Genomic DNA, 16,937 nt, shown 5'->3' with positions numbered 1-16,937 from the left:
CTCTCCTGCCAATGGGACAGGACATTCCTAGGGATTGTGATGGTGGTGTCTGGAACATGATTTGGAAGGTATGATTCTGTGGGTATCACTGTCAGGTGGTGGTGAGCTGCCTTCTAGAACCGTTGCAGTCCATGTGGTATAGGTACACCCACAGTGCTGTTAGAGAGGGAGTTCCAGGAGTTTGACCCAGTGACAGTGAAGGAACGGTGATATATTTTCAAGTCAGGATGGTGTGTGGCTTGGAGGGGAACTACCAGGTGTTGGTGTTCCCATGTAACTGCTGCCCTTGTCCTTCTAGATGGTAGTGGTCTTAGGTTTGGAAGGCGCTGTCTAAGGAGCCTTGGAGAATTTCTGCAGTGCATCTTGTAGATGGTACACACTGCTACTAATGTGCGTTAGTGCTGGAGGGAGGGAATTGGCTGAAGACTGGCATCTGTGACCTCTGGAGGATGCCAAGATGTATCATCCACTCAACACTTCTGGCTGAAGATTGTTGCAAATGCTTCAGCCTTATCTATTGCACTGATGTACTGAGCTCCTCCATCATTGAGGATGGGGATATTTGTGGAGCCTCCTCCTCCAGTAAGTTGTTTAATTGTCCATTCATGACTGCATGTGGCAGGACTGCAGAGCTTAGATCTGATCCGTTGGCTGTGGAATCACTTAGCTCTGTCTATCACTTGCTGCTTATGCTGTTTGGCATGCAAGTAGTTCTGATTTGTAGCTTCACCAGGTTGACACCTTATTTTTAGGTATGCCTGGTGCTGCTCCTGGCATGCCCTCCTGCACTCTTCATTGAACCTGGGTTGATCCCCTGGCTTGGTGGTAATGGTAGAGTGGGGGATATGCCAGGCCATGAAGTTACAGATCGTGGTAGAGTGCAATTCTTATGTTGCTGATGGCCCACTGCGCCTCATGGATGCCTATTCTTGAGTTGCTAGATTAGTTTGAAATCTATCGCAATTAACACGGGGGTAGTGCCACACAACACGATGGAGGATATCCTCAATGTGAAGAGGGGACTTAGTCTCCATAAAGGCTGTGCAATGTTCACTCCTTGCTATGACCGACACAGCTGGTAAAGCGGGGTTGTTTAAAAATCCCAGAGGGAAACTTTAAACAACAGTCATAATCAATAATTTTAAGTGTTATGTTTGAAATGTGATTCTAAACTTACGAATCAGACCACTAGTTCTCGAGGTTTTACATGAAACTAAATGAAACATTTTATTAATTACACAGGTTAAAATATATACACATGGCTAAAAATTACTGCTATCATAACTTGTAACAAATTCCCAAACTAATCTCCATTAAGGCAACAACAACCCATAGACTTAACCAAACACCAGGCAAAGTATTTTCACCTTACAAATTCACAATGAGGTTCTTTTCACTGTGGAGCCAGATGGAGGCTTGCAGCTGCCTTTTGATCTTATATTGCCTCTGCCTGCACATCCAAAAACTACTGAAATTATACCTACCAGCTCCATTGAACGTCAATTCTCATTGTATCACCAGTCTCTTTGAACTTTACTTTTTAACAATGAAACCCCATTCATTATACCAATTTTATAAATAATATAAACATATTGCTTGATAGCTGTTAGAAAGTGTCAAGTTTCACCCCACTTCTTGAAGGCTGTATTCAAAAAATGCAAATGCAACCCACCTCTCTGTTTGCATCTCAAGCTAGCATATATCAAAGCACCCAGACTAGCTGGCTTTAACCCAATTAAGACATACCTGCAGACCAAACCTCTATTTTAAAAGAAAAATATTTTCCAAAATATTATATACATTAATAGCTTCATGACATCCCCCTGCTTATCAGAAAATGAACTGTCATAATTCTAAAAGATGGCTTCATTTCAATAACCCATCTCACACCATTTCCTATACTTATTACACTATTACATTACTAGATGCATACTATATATATATATATATATATATATATATACACACACACAAGTCCTTGGTATCAACAGAAATCACTCCAGTTCAGTGTCCAGGTTTTTTTTAAATGTCCCAATTTCCTTTAAGCTTCAAACTCTTGATAGTGCATTTGCGAACAGATTTTCTCTTCCAGCAATATGTATAATACATAGAATAAATGGTTGTAACAATAGACTCCTACTGAAAAGCCTTGCACTTTTGTCTCAAAATTTGTCCAAAAACTTCAAAGGATTAAGGTCTGTTTCTGATGAATTGTTTGCAACATAAATTTCAAAATCCTGCAATGCTAACACCAAACTCAAAGTCTCTTTTTCAATCGTTAAATATCTTCCCTGTTGCACATTTAGTTTCCGTGAAAAATACCCTATAGGTTTTTCGATTCCAGTGCCATCTTATTGTAACAGTAAAGCCCCAAAGCCTATATCGCTTGCATCAACGGCCAACTTGATTTGCTTGGCATAATTGGGTACTGTCAAAACTGGTGTCGTAGTTAATACAGTTTTCAAACTATCGAATGACTTCTGACATCCAGTATCCATTGAAACTTCTTGTACTTTTTTAATAGTTCAGTCAGTGGAACAACCACTTGGCTAAAGTTTGGTACAAATTTCTGATAAAACCCACTCATGCCCAGAAATCTCAAAACTTCTCATTTTGTTGTAGGCACTGGGAAACCATGATAGGCTTGACTTTCGCATCTCTCAGAGCCACCTTACCATGTCCAGTGGTATGGCCTAGATACATAACTTGCACTTTTGCATATTTACTTTTAGCCAAGTTCATCACCAAATTAGTTTCTTGTAGCTGAGCAAATAATTCTTCCAGATGCTGTAATTGCTCCTCCCACGTTTGACTGAAAACAATTAGATCATCAATATAAACTGCACAATTACTTAGACCTGCAATTACTTTGCTTGTCAGTCTTTGAAATGTCACAGGTGCATTCTTCATACCAAATGGCATGACTTTAAACTGATGTAGTCACCTTGATGTTACGAAAGCTGATATCTCCTTTGCCCTCTCCAACTATGGTACCTGCCAATATCCTTTTAGCAAGTCAATCTTTGTGATAAATTTCGATTGTCCCACTTTCTCAATGCAATCTTCCAACCGTGGTATGGGATATGAATCTGCTCTTGTCACTGCATTCACCTTTTGATAGTCCACACACAGTCTTTGTGTTCCATCTGGTTTCGGTACCAGTACAACAGGCAAACTCCAGTTACTGCAACTAGACCCGATGATATCATTTTGAAGCATGAAATCAATTTCTTTTTGTACTTGTGATAACTTTGCTGGATTTAATCTATAAGGTTGTTGCCTCACTGAAGATGATATTTCTATACATACATCATGTAAAATTAAATGTGTCTTTCCCAACTTATTTCCACAAATAGGTTTGTGTGACTTCAATAGCTTTTCCAAATCATTTTGACACATGCTTGGAAGGTAACTCAATATTGCATTTAAATTTTCAAAACACCCCCTCATTATCCAATTTGATTAGAGGAAAATCAGTTTCAGAGTCCTGCACTTCAACCTCTTTCTCATCATCCACCATCACTAATACCTCTTTTTGTTCCTCTTCCCTGTCAAAGTACTTTTTAAGCATATTCACATGACACACCCTCTGCTTCTTTCTTCTATCTGGAGTATGTATTAAATAATTCACTTCATTCAATCTCTTTTCAATCCTGTAAGGCCCATTAAAGCTTGCATTTAATGAATCCCCTACTACTGGTAACAAAACTAATACTTTCCAGAAAGAAAGCTGTAAATTTTAGCCTTCTTATCTGCTTTCACTTTCGTCACTTGCTGTGATTTTCCTGTTACTTGACATATATGACAGAATTTATATCTACAGAGTTTGACTGCATCCCTATGCAATCCTGGCCAGAAAAAAACCTCTGCATCTTTTCCTGTGTTTTCCTAATTCTTAAATGGCCCCCCATTGGAATTTCATGAGCAATCCTCAGAATCTCATTTCTATACAGTAATGGGATAACAATCTGATGCACCCCCCCCGCCCCCCCACCCCACAGCTATCATTTGCTGAGAAGTAATCCGATCACCATTTTCTCATTAATATATTCCCTCGAAGATAATGATACGCTGGAATACATTTTGCTTCGGCTTCTGAATAAGCTTTCTGATATAATTGTTTTAATTGCAAATAATTTTTCTGTAACTCCACTAACCTCTTTGAGTTAAACACTTCAACTGAACTGAACTGCATTCCTTCCTCCTGAACAATGTTATCAAATACAATGCCAGCTAATTGGATTTCAACACCTTCTTCTTGCCTTTGAACTACCTGCTTATCTTAATAACTAAAAACAAAAAGCTAGGGGAAATCCAAAACAAAAACAGAATTACCTGGAAAAACTCAGCAGGTCTGGCAGCATCGGTGGAGAAGAAAAGAGTTGACGTTTCGAGTCCAACATGACCCTTCAACAGAACTGAAGTATACTTAGGAGAGGGGTGAAATATAAGCTGGTTTAAGGTGGGGGGTGGGGGGAGAGAAGTTGAGGGTGGGGTGGTTGTGGGGACAAGCAAGCAGTGATAGGAGCAGATAATCAAAAGATGTCACAGACAAAAGGACCAAAGAGGTGTTGAAGGTGGTGATATTATCTAAGAAAAGTGCTAATTAAGAATGGATGGCAGGACACTCAAGGTACAGCTCTAGTGGGGGTGGGGTGGAATGCTCTCTTGCCCACATGTCTGTCCTTGGCTTGCTGCATTGTTCCAGTGAAGCCCAACGCAAACTGGAGGAACAGCACCTCATCTTCCGACTAGGCACTTTACAGCCTTCCGGACTGAATATTGAATTCAACAACTTTAAATCTTAAACTCCCCCTCCCCCCATCCCCACCCTATTTCTTCCCCCTCCCTTTTGTTTTTTTTTCAATAATTTATTTAGATTCTTCTTTTCCCACCTATTTCCATTATTTTTAAATCTACAACTAATACCTTGCCAGTCTTTCCACCCCACCCCCACTAGAGCTGTACCTTGAGTGTCCTGCCATCCATTCTTAATTAGCACTTTTCTTAGATAATACCACCACCTTCAACACCTCTTTGATCCTTTTGTCTGTGACATCTTTTGATTATCTGCTCCTATCACTGCTTGCTTGTCCCCACAACCACCCCACCCTCAACTTCTCTCCCCCCGCCCCCCACCTTAAACCAGCTTATATTTCACCCCTCTTCTAACTATACTTCAGTTCTGTTGAAGGGTCATGTTGGACTCGAAACGTCAACTCTTTTCTTCTCCACCAATGCTGCCAGACCTGCTGAGTTTTTCCAGGTAATTCTGTTTTTGTACTTGCTTATCTTGTTTATTTTGTTCCTTCCGATGGGCCTTTGATCTCATTATACCACAATCAGGAAACAATCCAGGATGTTCCTTCTGTAGCACTCCTGTTGAAAACATTTCTACAGGCTGCTCAACTACCATAGGCATCACCCACATTTGGAATCCAGCTATATCATTACCCAGAAGAAATTGAACCCCTGCAATAGGCAATTTTTCCACCACTCCAAATATAACCTCACCATTCTTCCATTTGCTTTTTAAATTTACCTTCCATAAACGGAATAGATTTAGCATCTCCATGAACCCCACTTATTATTACCTTCTCCTGCAGCACCCCCTCTGAACAACAAATATCACTATCCCACGATATTAAGGATTGATTAGCCCCTGTGTCTCTTTAAATTTTAACATCTTTACTTGCTCCATCCTGTACCCATGGAAAGACTTTCCCTTCACACACAAAATCTTTAAACGTTTCTGCAACCTGCTCCTCAGAATTCTCTGGAGTAAACTGTGGACACATTCCCACTTCTTAACCTTTCAGTGATTCTCCCTATTTCACCTGTACACAAACCATTGGTTTCTCCTGTGCCTGAACCTCAGAACCCACAGTACGTTTACTTCCAGAGTTTTTCTATGCCCCAATAGTTCCTACAGATTTTTTCTGCAACCTCCAACACACTGGGCAGAATCTTGCCCTTGGATGGCGGGCGGGCCCCACCGGCTTGGCGGTGGGCAGGCAACCGATCCCCGCCACTGAAACGGGGCCCGCCACCATTTTAAGTGGGCGGGCCAATTAAGGCCCGCCCAGCGGCATCCCCGACGGGAAGCCCTATGCGCTTCCTGTGTGTGGGGGGGGGATCCCCAGCTGTCAAAGTGCGATCTTTCACGCATGCGCGCAAAAGAGTGCACTTCTCCCTGAGACAAAGTGCTGTCTCAGGGAGACCAGTGACAGTCCGAAAAACTTTAAAAATACAAAAATTAAAAAATTATTAACATGTCCCCCTCATGTGACAATGTCACACGAGATGGGACATGTTAATAAAGACCGAATAAACTTTATTAATTTTTTAAAATACGGACATGAAACTTCATCCCGCCTGTGGATGAAGTTTCATGAATAATCTGGAGCCCGCTGGGGCTCCTGTCCTGCCCGCCAGCCTTAAAGTTGGACAGACAGGTCTTTAAGTACTTTAACTAGCCTGTCAATGGCCTCAATTGGCCATTGACAGGTCGGTGGGCAGACGGCTGATTTCACTGTCCGCCCGCCTTCCTAAAAATTTAAATGGACCGGGATGACGTCGGGGATTCCTCCCAATGTCATCCTGCATCATTTTCCCCTCGGCGACCGGGCCCCGCCCCCAAATCGCCGAGGGGAAAATCCTGGCCACTGACTTTATGTGCCCCACTTTATTATGATGAAAACACCTCAATTTTCGAATGTGACTTCTACCTTCAGCATCTTCCTTTTTATTCTGAGAAAAAACTTCCTGGGAACATCCAGCAACTTCTTCTCTTCCCTGACTACCTGCCTTCCTTTCACCTTCCCACTTTTTATCCTTTTATAATTTGAAAGGGTGATGGAAAAAAGGTTTAGCTCTATGAACCAACTCATAATTGTCTTACAGGATCCCCTCTGTTCCTCCACATGAGTTCTCACTACCGAAGGAATTGAATCTTGAAATCCTCCCAAAAGAATGACTTCCTTAAAAGCTGCATAGGTTATTTCTATTTTTAACACCCATATCCACTGATCAAAATTACTTTGTTTTACTCTTTCAAACTCAAAATAAGTTTGCCCAGGCTGTTTTCTCACATTCCTAAATTTCTGCCTGTGTGCTTCAGGAACCAACTCAAATGCACTCAAAATAGCTTTTTACGCCACATCATAATTCACCGACATTTCTTCTGAAAGTGAAGCATATACCTCAAGCCCCCTACCTAATAATTTAGATTGTAGTAATACCATCCAGCTTTCCTGTGGCCATTTCTTCTGTTTAGATAGCTTCTCAAATGAAATAAAGAATGCTTCAATATCTGTTTCCTCAAACTTTGGAAGAGCCTGTACAAATTTAAACATATTCCCACTGGGTTCTACTCTAGAGATAAATCCTTCCTTACCGACTGAAGTCACTTTTATAACTGCCAACATTTTCAGTTGGAATTCTCTTTCTCTCTCTCTCTTTCTCTTTCCTCCTTCTCCATCTTCGCAATTTTTAAATCCCTTTTAAAAGTCATTTCTCTGTCCTTTGCTTCTAATTCAAGCTTTTTCATTTGCAACTGAAGTCTCACTACCTCCAGCTGTGACTCACTAGTGTCAGGTTTCACTTCCAACGGTAGATGCTGTGCTATTACTTTTAATTACATCAGATTTCCTAGCTCCTGCAGGTAACCCCAATTGTAACTTACCGGCCAAGTCTGTTAACTTGCTTTTGGTTATTTTCCCCAACCCAATTAGAGTTATCTCTTCTACTCCCAGACAAGTCTTAGCAATTGCCAAAGCCACTTGCAGTCTCACCACTTCTAAAATACCTCACCAACTCCTGAATTTAAAGAGCCTCTCGTACTCGTAAGCTTTACGATTCACCAATTCCTAACCAATCGAGGAATTAGAAATATAATTTACTCCGGCACAGCCCCCGCAATCGTTATGACCGATGCAGTTGGTAAAGCGGGGTTATTTAAAAATCCCAGAGGCAAACTCTAAACAACAGTCATAATCAATTATTTTAAGTGTTATGTTTGAGGTGCGACTCTAAACTTACGAATCAGACCACTAGTTCTCGAGGTTTTACATGAAACTAAATGAAACATTTTATTAATTACACAGGTTAAAATATATACACATGGCTAAAAATTACTGCTATCATAACTTTTAACAAATTCCCAAACTAATCTCCATTAAGGCAACAACAGCCCATAGACTTAACCAAACACCAGGCAAAGTATTTTCACCTTACAAATTCAAAATGAGGTTCTTTCCACTGTGGAGCTAGTTGGAGGCTTGCAGCTGCTTTTAGATCTTACATTGCCTCTGCCTGCACATCCAAAAACTACTGAAATTATAGCTACCAGCCCCATTGAACGTTAATTCTCATTGTATCACCAGTCTCTTTGAACTTTACCTTTCAACAATGAAACCCCATTCATTGTACCAATTTTATTAGTAATATAGACATATTGCTTGATAGCTGTTAGGAAGGTGTCAAGTTTCACCCCACTTCTTGAATGGTCTATTCAAAAAATGCAAATGCAACCTACCTCTCTGTTTACATCTCAAACTAGCATATATCAAAGCACCCTGACTAGCTGGCTTTAACCCAATTAAGACATACCCACAGACCAAACCTCTATTTTAAAAGAAAAATATTTTCCAAAATATTATGTACATTAATAGCTTCATGACACTCCTACTGATACTGTCATGGACAGATGTATCTGCAACACGCAGGTTGGTGAGGATGAGGTCAAGTATGTTTTTCCCTCTTGTTGGTTTCCTCACCGTCTGCCACAGACCCAGTCTAGCAGCTATGTCCTTTAGGACGCAGTCATCTTGGTCTGTGGTGGTGCTTCCAAGCCATTCTTGGCGAAGGACATTGAAGTCCCCCATCTAGAGTATATTATGTCCCCTTGCCACCCTTAGTGCTCCCTCCAAGTGGTGATCAACAGTGGAGGAGCACTGATTTATCGGCTGAGGGAGTTGGGGCGGTATGTGGTAATCAGCAGGATGTTTCCTTGCCCATGTTTGACCTGATGCTATGAGACTTCATTGGATCCAGAGTCGATGTTGAGGATCGCCAGGGCAACTCCCTCCAAACATTATATCACTGTGCCACCACCTCTGTGGCGTCTGTCCTGCTGGTGGGACAGGACATACCCAAGGATGGTGATGGTGGTGTCTGGGACATGATCTGTAAGGTATGATTCTGTGAGTATCACTATGGCAGGCAGTTGTTTGACTAGCCTGTGAGACAGCTCTCCCAATTTTGGCATGAGCCCCCAGATGTTAGTAAGGAGGACTTTGCAAGGTCGACAGGGCTGGGTTTGCAGCTGTAATTTCTGGTGCCTAGGTCAGCGCTGGGTGGTCCGTCCAGTTTTGTTCTTTTTATTGACTTTTTAGCTGTTTGATACAACTGAGTGGCTTGCTAGGCCATTTCAGAGGGCATTTAAGAGTAGCCAAATTGCTGTGGGGCTGGAGTCACGTGTAGGCTGGACCAGGTAGGACAACAGATTTCCTCTCCTAAAGGACATTAGTGAACCAGATAGGTTTTTACGACAATCGACAATGGTTTTATGGCCATCATTAGACTTTTAATTCCAGATTTTTATTGAATTCAAATTCCACCATCTGCTGCCGTGAGATTCGAACCCCATTCCCCAGAGCATTACCCTGCTGACATGATACCTTACAGATCATGTCCCAGACTCCAACCAGTGGAGAGTTTTCCCCCTGATTCCCATTGACTCCAGTTTTGCTAGGGCTTCTTGATGCCACACTGGGTCAAATGCTGCCTTGATGTTAAGGGCAGTCACTCTCATCTCACTGCGGGCTGTTATAGAGCTCTGAATGGCAAGTATGTCTTGGCCCCGGTCTTTGGAACACCTCTCTGGGCAGTGATGGTTGTGCACAGTGTGGCGCGCAGGGTGTGGTCAGTCATCTAAGGAATTTGGTCCTGGGGGTTAGAGGCATTGAACTGTGACAGATGGCTGAGTCATGGTCAAAGGGGGCATCTGCATCCTGTAAGTCGGGAACTGAAAAGTCATGTGGGAATATTGGATGGTCTCATGGGTGCGGGGCGGCGGGGGGGTGGGGTGGTGGTGGAGTTGTTGGTGGGGTCCTGGAAAGTCATGGTGCATGTGGCCTAGAGAAGAGAAAGGGTTAGGTCAACAAAGGTCATGGAAGCAACAACATTAAAAGGTTCATGGGGGAGGACTGGAATATCAACACATACAATGATGGGATCAAGGGTGACAGGGTAGGCTGGATAGTAACAGGAGGAATGGGAATTAGGAGGCATCAACTATGGAGGAGAATGGGAAGAACCTGGCGGGTGATAGGGGGAGGTTGAAAACTGATCACACTCAAATCTAATGAGCACCATATTCGTCCTCAGTGATCATGATGCAGTTGGAAAAACAAGTTTGAAAAACATGATATGGGAGCATTCTCAAGGCATGTGGGAAGAGTTGTGCACAACTATTTTGGGCCAATTGAAGGGGCACCCTATAACAGTCTTGCTCAAACCATGGAGAGCATGGCTCAGATGAGTGCTAGACTTCAGGGTCTCATGCACAATGAATGAGCTTGGCTCCTTTTCTAATGGTGCGCATTTAGACAACAATCCATTGTGTTTAGGTGCTGTGGTGCATATGGTCTTAATTCGCATCTGATCCTCACAGAGACATGTCAGAATGGATGCAGGCTCCAAGAATCAGTGGCCACATCTGCTGCACAGAGGCAGCATGGACCCTACAAGCCTCCATCTTCCCAGTGCGTTGATCTTTGCATTCGAGGCACCATGCTTGCAGTAAGGACAGAAGTGCAAGGACTGGGTATCCATAGTTATTGTAAAGGACACTGAAGGACAACCAACACAAGGCTGACTGTGGGTCCTAGAACTTCAATCTTTAGACCTAATGAGCACCCTCGTTGTGAATGCACATTCACGTGTGAGGGGAAAGATCAGCCATCTGACATCCTCCAGGAAGATATCATCCTACAAGGGGTAGCCTTGGTATGTGATGTGCAGAGTAAGGGCTGGAGAATACATAGCTGCCTTGTATTTGGAGAAACACTAGTCAATGGGGACTAACATTGATTACTCAATTGTATCCGTTCACAGAAACAAGGAGGAGTGGAGAATGCAGGCTACAGGCAATGCTGCCTTCTTGATAGCTTCGATGCGAATGTGCCTTTTGGCACAGCTCAGGGAAGACCGTCACCCTGACGAACAAGAGCCAGCGGGGCCCCAGGAAGACCCAGATGCTGACCAGGAGGGATCAAATCCACAACCAGGGATCTACAGAAGACCTACTCATACATGGAGGTGAGCGAACGACAGTGCCGCAGATACCTTCACTTACCTAGGGATGTGGTAGCTCATATTTGAACTCATATAGGAGTTCATGCCATGTGGACTGGGAGGGCATCCAATGCTGGTTGCAATTAATGTTACCACCACACTCAACCTTTTTGCCAGTGGATCTTTCCAGGGCTTGACTGGAGACCTCTGCAGCATCTCACAGTTGGTGACACACAAATGCATAACAGCGGTGACCGATGACCTTTTCAATAAAGCTCACCATTACGTGCAATCCCACATGGATGAAGCAAACCAGGCTGCCAGAGCTGTGGGATTCGCAGTGATCTCAGGCTTCCTACAAGTGCAGGACGCCATCGACTGCACACATGTGGCCTTCAGAGCATCCTGACAGCAGCCTCTGAGATTTGTTAATAGGAAAGGATTTCACTCTCTCAAAGTCCAATTTATCTATGGTCACAGAAAACAAGTCTTGCATGTTTGTGCTAGGTACCGGGGGAGTTCTTATGACTCTTACAACTTGAGTCACCCGCAGGTGCCACAGATTTTTGAGGGCCCTCGGTGTATAGAGGGCCACCTCGGTGATAAGAGGTACGCCCTAAAGATATGGTTATTGATGCTCCTTCGTCATCCATGGAATACATCTGAGGAGAGATACAATGCTGCACATTCAGCCACAAGGTCCTTAATAGAGCAGACTATCGGCCTCTTAAAGATGCCTTTCAGATGCTTGGACCGATCAGGCGGGGCGCTCCAATACGCACCACAGAGAGTGTCCAGGATCATTGTTGTTTGCTGTGCCCTGTGCGCAGCAAAAGGGGGATGTGATGCCGAAGGGAGACATGGAGGAACTGTATGTCTCCTCAGATGAGGAGGATGTTGAAGGGGTTGAATTTGAAGAGGGTGAGGATTCAGATGCCACATGAGGATGCCATTGCATGGGCACGACATGGAAGACATGTTCGTAACAACCTCATAGCTACAAGATTCCAGGAGGAATAAGGTGAGGACAAGTTGATACGAGCGCAGTTCTCCACATGCTTTGATTCAGGGAGACAATAAGACCTTCATTGTCATCTTCAACATCTCACGAAAGGACATCAGTCTGAAAATGATAATGGAGGAAGCATAAGTCACCTTGAACCCTAACGATGGGAGCATCCTTGAAAGGTGCAGTAGCCTAGCAAGCATGTGGCTGCTGTGTAATGGGATAAGCACTCCACTTGCACACATCCTTAAGCAACTACACATAGTGCAGTCCTTTTGACCATGGAGCACAAAGGTCAGTGGCCATGGCAGCCTTCAAGAGGCAGAAACATTATTGTACACATCAATGCGCTCATGCAAGTATGACAGGAGCTTAGCAGACAGCTCTAAGAGGAAAAATATCCATCACTGATTATCACTTCCCCGTCTGAAGATGGAGCAACATCCAGGCAGCACCATCTCTCCAAATTCCAGCTCTCGTGCATGACTAATGTAGAGGCCGCATCTTGATACTGAGCCCAGGATGCTACCGGACATCAGGATGCAGTGAGCTGTATCATGACAGCTTGGACGCAAACCTACAAGTTATGTTAGCAGTGTACTGACACAGAGTGCTTCAGGAGGACCATCGTGTGATTATTGTCAATCACTCATGAACCTGCTTTTGTCGGAAGCCTGCCAAGTTTACATCCTAGATTGCCTTGGCATTTGGGAGAGACGTGGCCCAGTCACTTTTGACACAGCAGTCAATGATAACTTACTCCCTTCATAGATACTCTTGAGCACTCAGGAGATGTGCCAGAGCATTGCTTTCAGACCATTACTATCCTCAAAATTGTCCATCTCACAAAGTCAATCCTTGCTATGAACCCCAAGGCTTTCTTCAGCCATGGAATGAAATCCCATATCGATTGGCGTTCTGTTAGCTCAAAGAGGGATTCCACCAGGCAATGCTAGGCAGCCGTTCAGGAGCAAAGTAACATCCTCCCAGGTAACTGGATGGCTTCATCAGGATGAACACACATCTCATGCCTGCCTACCAGATGTTTAAAATGTCACCAAGGGGAACCAACTTGCATCGCTCAGTGTCATGCATGGGGACAGTGGGAACTCATAAAGGAGCAATGTTGAGCCTTAAAAACGGAGACGAAATAACACTGCAGGGAGGCATGAAAGGCTATGATGCTCCACAATAATTAATACTTTTACTAAAACCTCACAGTCATAAAATAAAGGCCATTGGAAAGTGCACTTGGGTGAAAAGACTCCAATGTTGGTGGCAATGAATACTTACAGCATCCACAAACTACAGGCTTCAGTGCAGCAGCATCAGGATAATCACCAACCTTCCATGAACGATTCTCATGAGGTCAAATAAGGTGATCCTCAGATACAAGGGTTACATGTGCATTGTCAAGCCATCATTTTCAATAAGGAACTGCCTTTGTTCATGTTGCTTATGTGGAACTAAAGGTGATTGACTGTGAAGAGATTCAGTGAGACCTCATGGAACTGAGGGCCAAAGTGGGAAATAATTGGAGCGGTGGGGGGTGGGGGCAGTGATGTGCATTTTGTACCTTTAAATGAACACAGGACATTGCATCACATCCATGAGCCATTCAATACCTGAGATATGGAGAGGGATAAGAGCGAAATATATTAACAAAAGTGAAAATTATATACATTGATTGAACGCCCGTGCCACCACTGTGCTTTCACAATTTCTTAATTTTCCTTAGTCTTCCACTACATCTAGGTGCAGCCCCGCCATCCGCAGCAGACATAGAGGCAGCCTGCTGACTGCTACTCCCTGTTGTCTGAACTGACTTTGACGGGCGTCCTCTGCAGGCCTGAGGCCTGGAGCGCCTGGCAGGAGCAAGGGTCTCCCTCTCTGGGGCAGCTGCACTCTCCTCTGCCTGACATGTTGGATTTGATGGGGTCACAGGCAGAGAGGATTTGGAGTGGCGGGACACCCTTTGGAGACTTTTGGGTGGATAACCTCCGGGGTGTCTGGCGGGCACTCCTCCTCCCTTTGGGTGCCCGAGGGATCCTCCCTGACTCCTCAAGTATGGGCACCTGGAGGGAGGTCGAGGTGCCCCACCCCCATCTCACCTCGGCACTTCTGGAAAGCACCCGTGGCTAGAAGCGACGGTGTGCAGGTCCGAGCGTAAACCCAAGTGCAGGATCATCCACAAGATGGTGATCTTAAAGTGACTGGCAGGCAATCAGTTACGTTGTCCCATCTGCTGCTAGTGTGTGACATCCCTGTGTACTCTGATCCTTAGGCTGCCTGATGCCCTTATGAGAGTGTCAGTTTGGAGTGAGGAGAAGGTTCACTTACCCTGGCAGAGATCATTCATCCTTTTCCTGCATGACAGGTTCAGAAACTGCTGGACCTGGGTGTCCAAGGCAGCCGCCATCCATTGAGACTTAGTTGCGTTCGCATGTTGAAGACACAACATGAGACAGAACCTGGACGGACTCCTCCATCCTTCCTTACAGCCTGGTGACGGTCTCTGACCACCCTGCCTGTCCTTACATCTCCAACATTTCTCTCAGGGCTGATTCCAGAGGCTCATCACTGGACTGTGCGGGGACCTGGTCTCCAGCAGTCTTCCGAGTGCCAGAGACCTTGCCTGCTGTGGACACGTGTCCGTGAGGTGTTCACCATATTGTGAACCCGAGCTGCTGTAGAACTAGGAGCCCCCGAGATGTGTGCACCTGTGCCGATGGAAGGTGCAGGTGAATGCAGTGAGGGGTCTCCCTGGGACACTTCCCCAGAATCGCCATCTGAGGTGGTCTGGGGCTGGGGCTGGGGCTGAGGCACTTGCAGGAACTCCCCCCTTCACCTTTTCCTGCTGGTGGCTGGAATAGAGAAAAGAGATAATTAGTGGTTGACTAGGCAGGCCCCTATGCTATAGGTCACTCAGTGACTGACTGCATGTTGTCGATGAATACTGGATGGACCCTCACTGGCTTGTTGGGGGAGCCGACCTCGCTTTCTGTGCAGGAACGATGCCTATTTTCTCCAGCCTGCTCTGTTTCCCTGTTCCACGTGTGGTGTGAGTGCCCTCAAGTCTAGGATTCCCCACTCTGGTCATCGATCTCTCCCTTTTGCTGTGGGAAATCTTGTCCTGCATAAAGACGGATGGATTGGCTGTGAGCACCATGGATGAAAGAGCATTTCAGAAGCCTGTTGTGTGCATTGATTCCCCTCCGGTAACTGAGGACGACGCTGTTTGTGCAGGACCATTCATGAGATGGTGATCTTAAAGTGGCTGGCAGACATTCAATGCTGATGTCTATTTGCTGGTCGTGTGTGACATCCCTGTGTACCCTATCCCTTAGACTGCCTGATGCCCTTCAGAGAGTGTGAGTTTTGAGTGAGGAGAAGATTCACTTACCCTGACAGAGCGGATCAGATCATTCATCCTTTTACTACACTGCAGCCTGGTCCTTTTTAGTGGACCCTGGGAGTTGACCACCCTGGTGTCCTCCCCCCAGGCCAGTGTGGTCAGATTGGTGGACCTCCTGCTCCCGTCCCTCAGAAAGAGAACCTCCCACCTTTCCTGTACGGCTTGGTGGAGAATCCCCAGGGATGCCTCGCTGAATAGTGGAACGGAGGGTTTGGATCTTTTCGGCACCATGGAGAACCTGAACGACGCAACACCGGACCTGCGGTGAGTGGATGTCTGTATGGGTGCCGTTTAAATATGGCGCCAGGACCTTCGACCCCCATGGGGTAACAGTGGGATGGACGAATCCCTGCCTGCCCCACCATGAAATTCAACAAGCTCCTCGCTGATGCATAAATAATGAGCTGACAAGCAGACGATCTGGTGTGAAAATCTGCCCCACCACCCAGGGGAATCACGCCAACATTCCCGCCTGCCACCGAACTTAGTCTCCATGTGGAAAGTTCTGCCCAGTGAAACTGTGCGGTTGTTTCTACTGCAAAACGTAATCCTGCTCAGATGTCACATGCCCTTCCCAGTTAGATAAATAAATAGGATTCAGGCTGGGAACCGGATGGCCTTTCCATTCCCAACAGGGTCGCCAACCCTCCAGGATTGGACTGGAGTCTCCAGGAATTGACGATCAGTCTCCAGGACACTGCTGTGTGCAACCCTGGAGAAAAATCATCGGGACACTAAAAAGGTTGATTTTTTTTGTCATTTTCTTTGAGCTTTTCTCTTTACCGTAGAGAAAAATATTGCAAATGGGAGAAAAAGGCTGTCTGGTTGACAGTCAAGCATCATTCAATCTGGTAATGAGTCTTTTTGCTTTCCAATTGGAGTAGGAAGGCAGTTTGTCACAAGGATGGATGTGTTGGAGTAGGGGACAAGTCATGTGATGTAGCTCCAGGAATATATTTAATTGTTGGAGGCGTTGGACTGAGGCCCCATTTTTCACTTCTGTTGAAAGTGAAGGTTCACCGAGGTTCCTTGGGCAGCACCTTCCAAACAGATGACCGCTACCATCTACAAGGACCAGGGCAACAGACACATGGGAACACTGCCACCTAGAAGCTCCCCTCCAAGCCACTCACCATCCTGACTTGGAAATATATCGCCATTCACCCTCCTTCGCTGGGTCAAAATCCTGGAACTTCCTCCCTGACAGCACTATGGGTG

This window comes from Cetorhinus maximus, chromosome 11, assembly GCF_964194155.1.
Source record: "Cetorhinus maximus chromosome 11, sCetMax3.hap1.1, whole genome shotgun sequence".
In the NCBI taxonomy this organism is placed as follows: domain Eukaryota; kingdom Metazoa; phylum Chordata; class Chondrichthyes; order Lamniformes; family Cetorhinidae; genus Cetorhinus; species Cetorhinus maximus.
Note: the sequence above shows the minus strand (reverse complement) of the source record.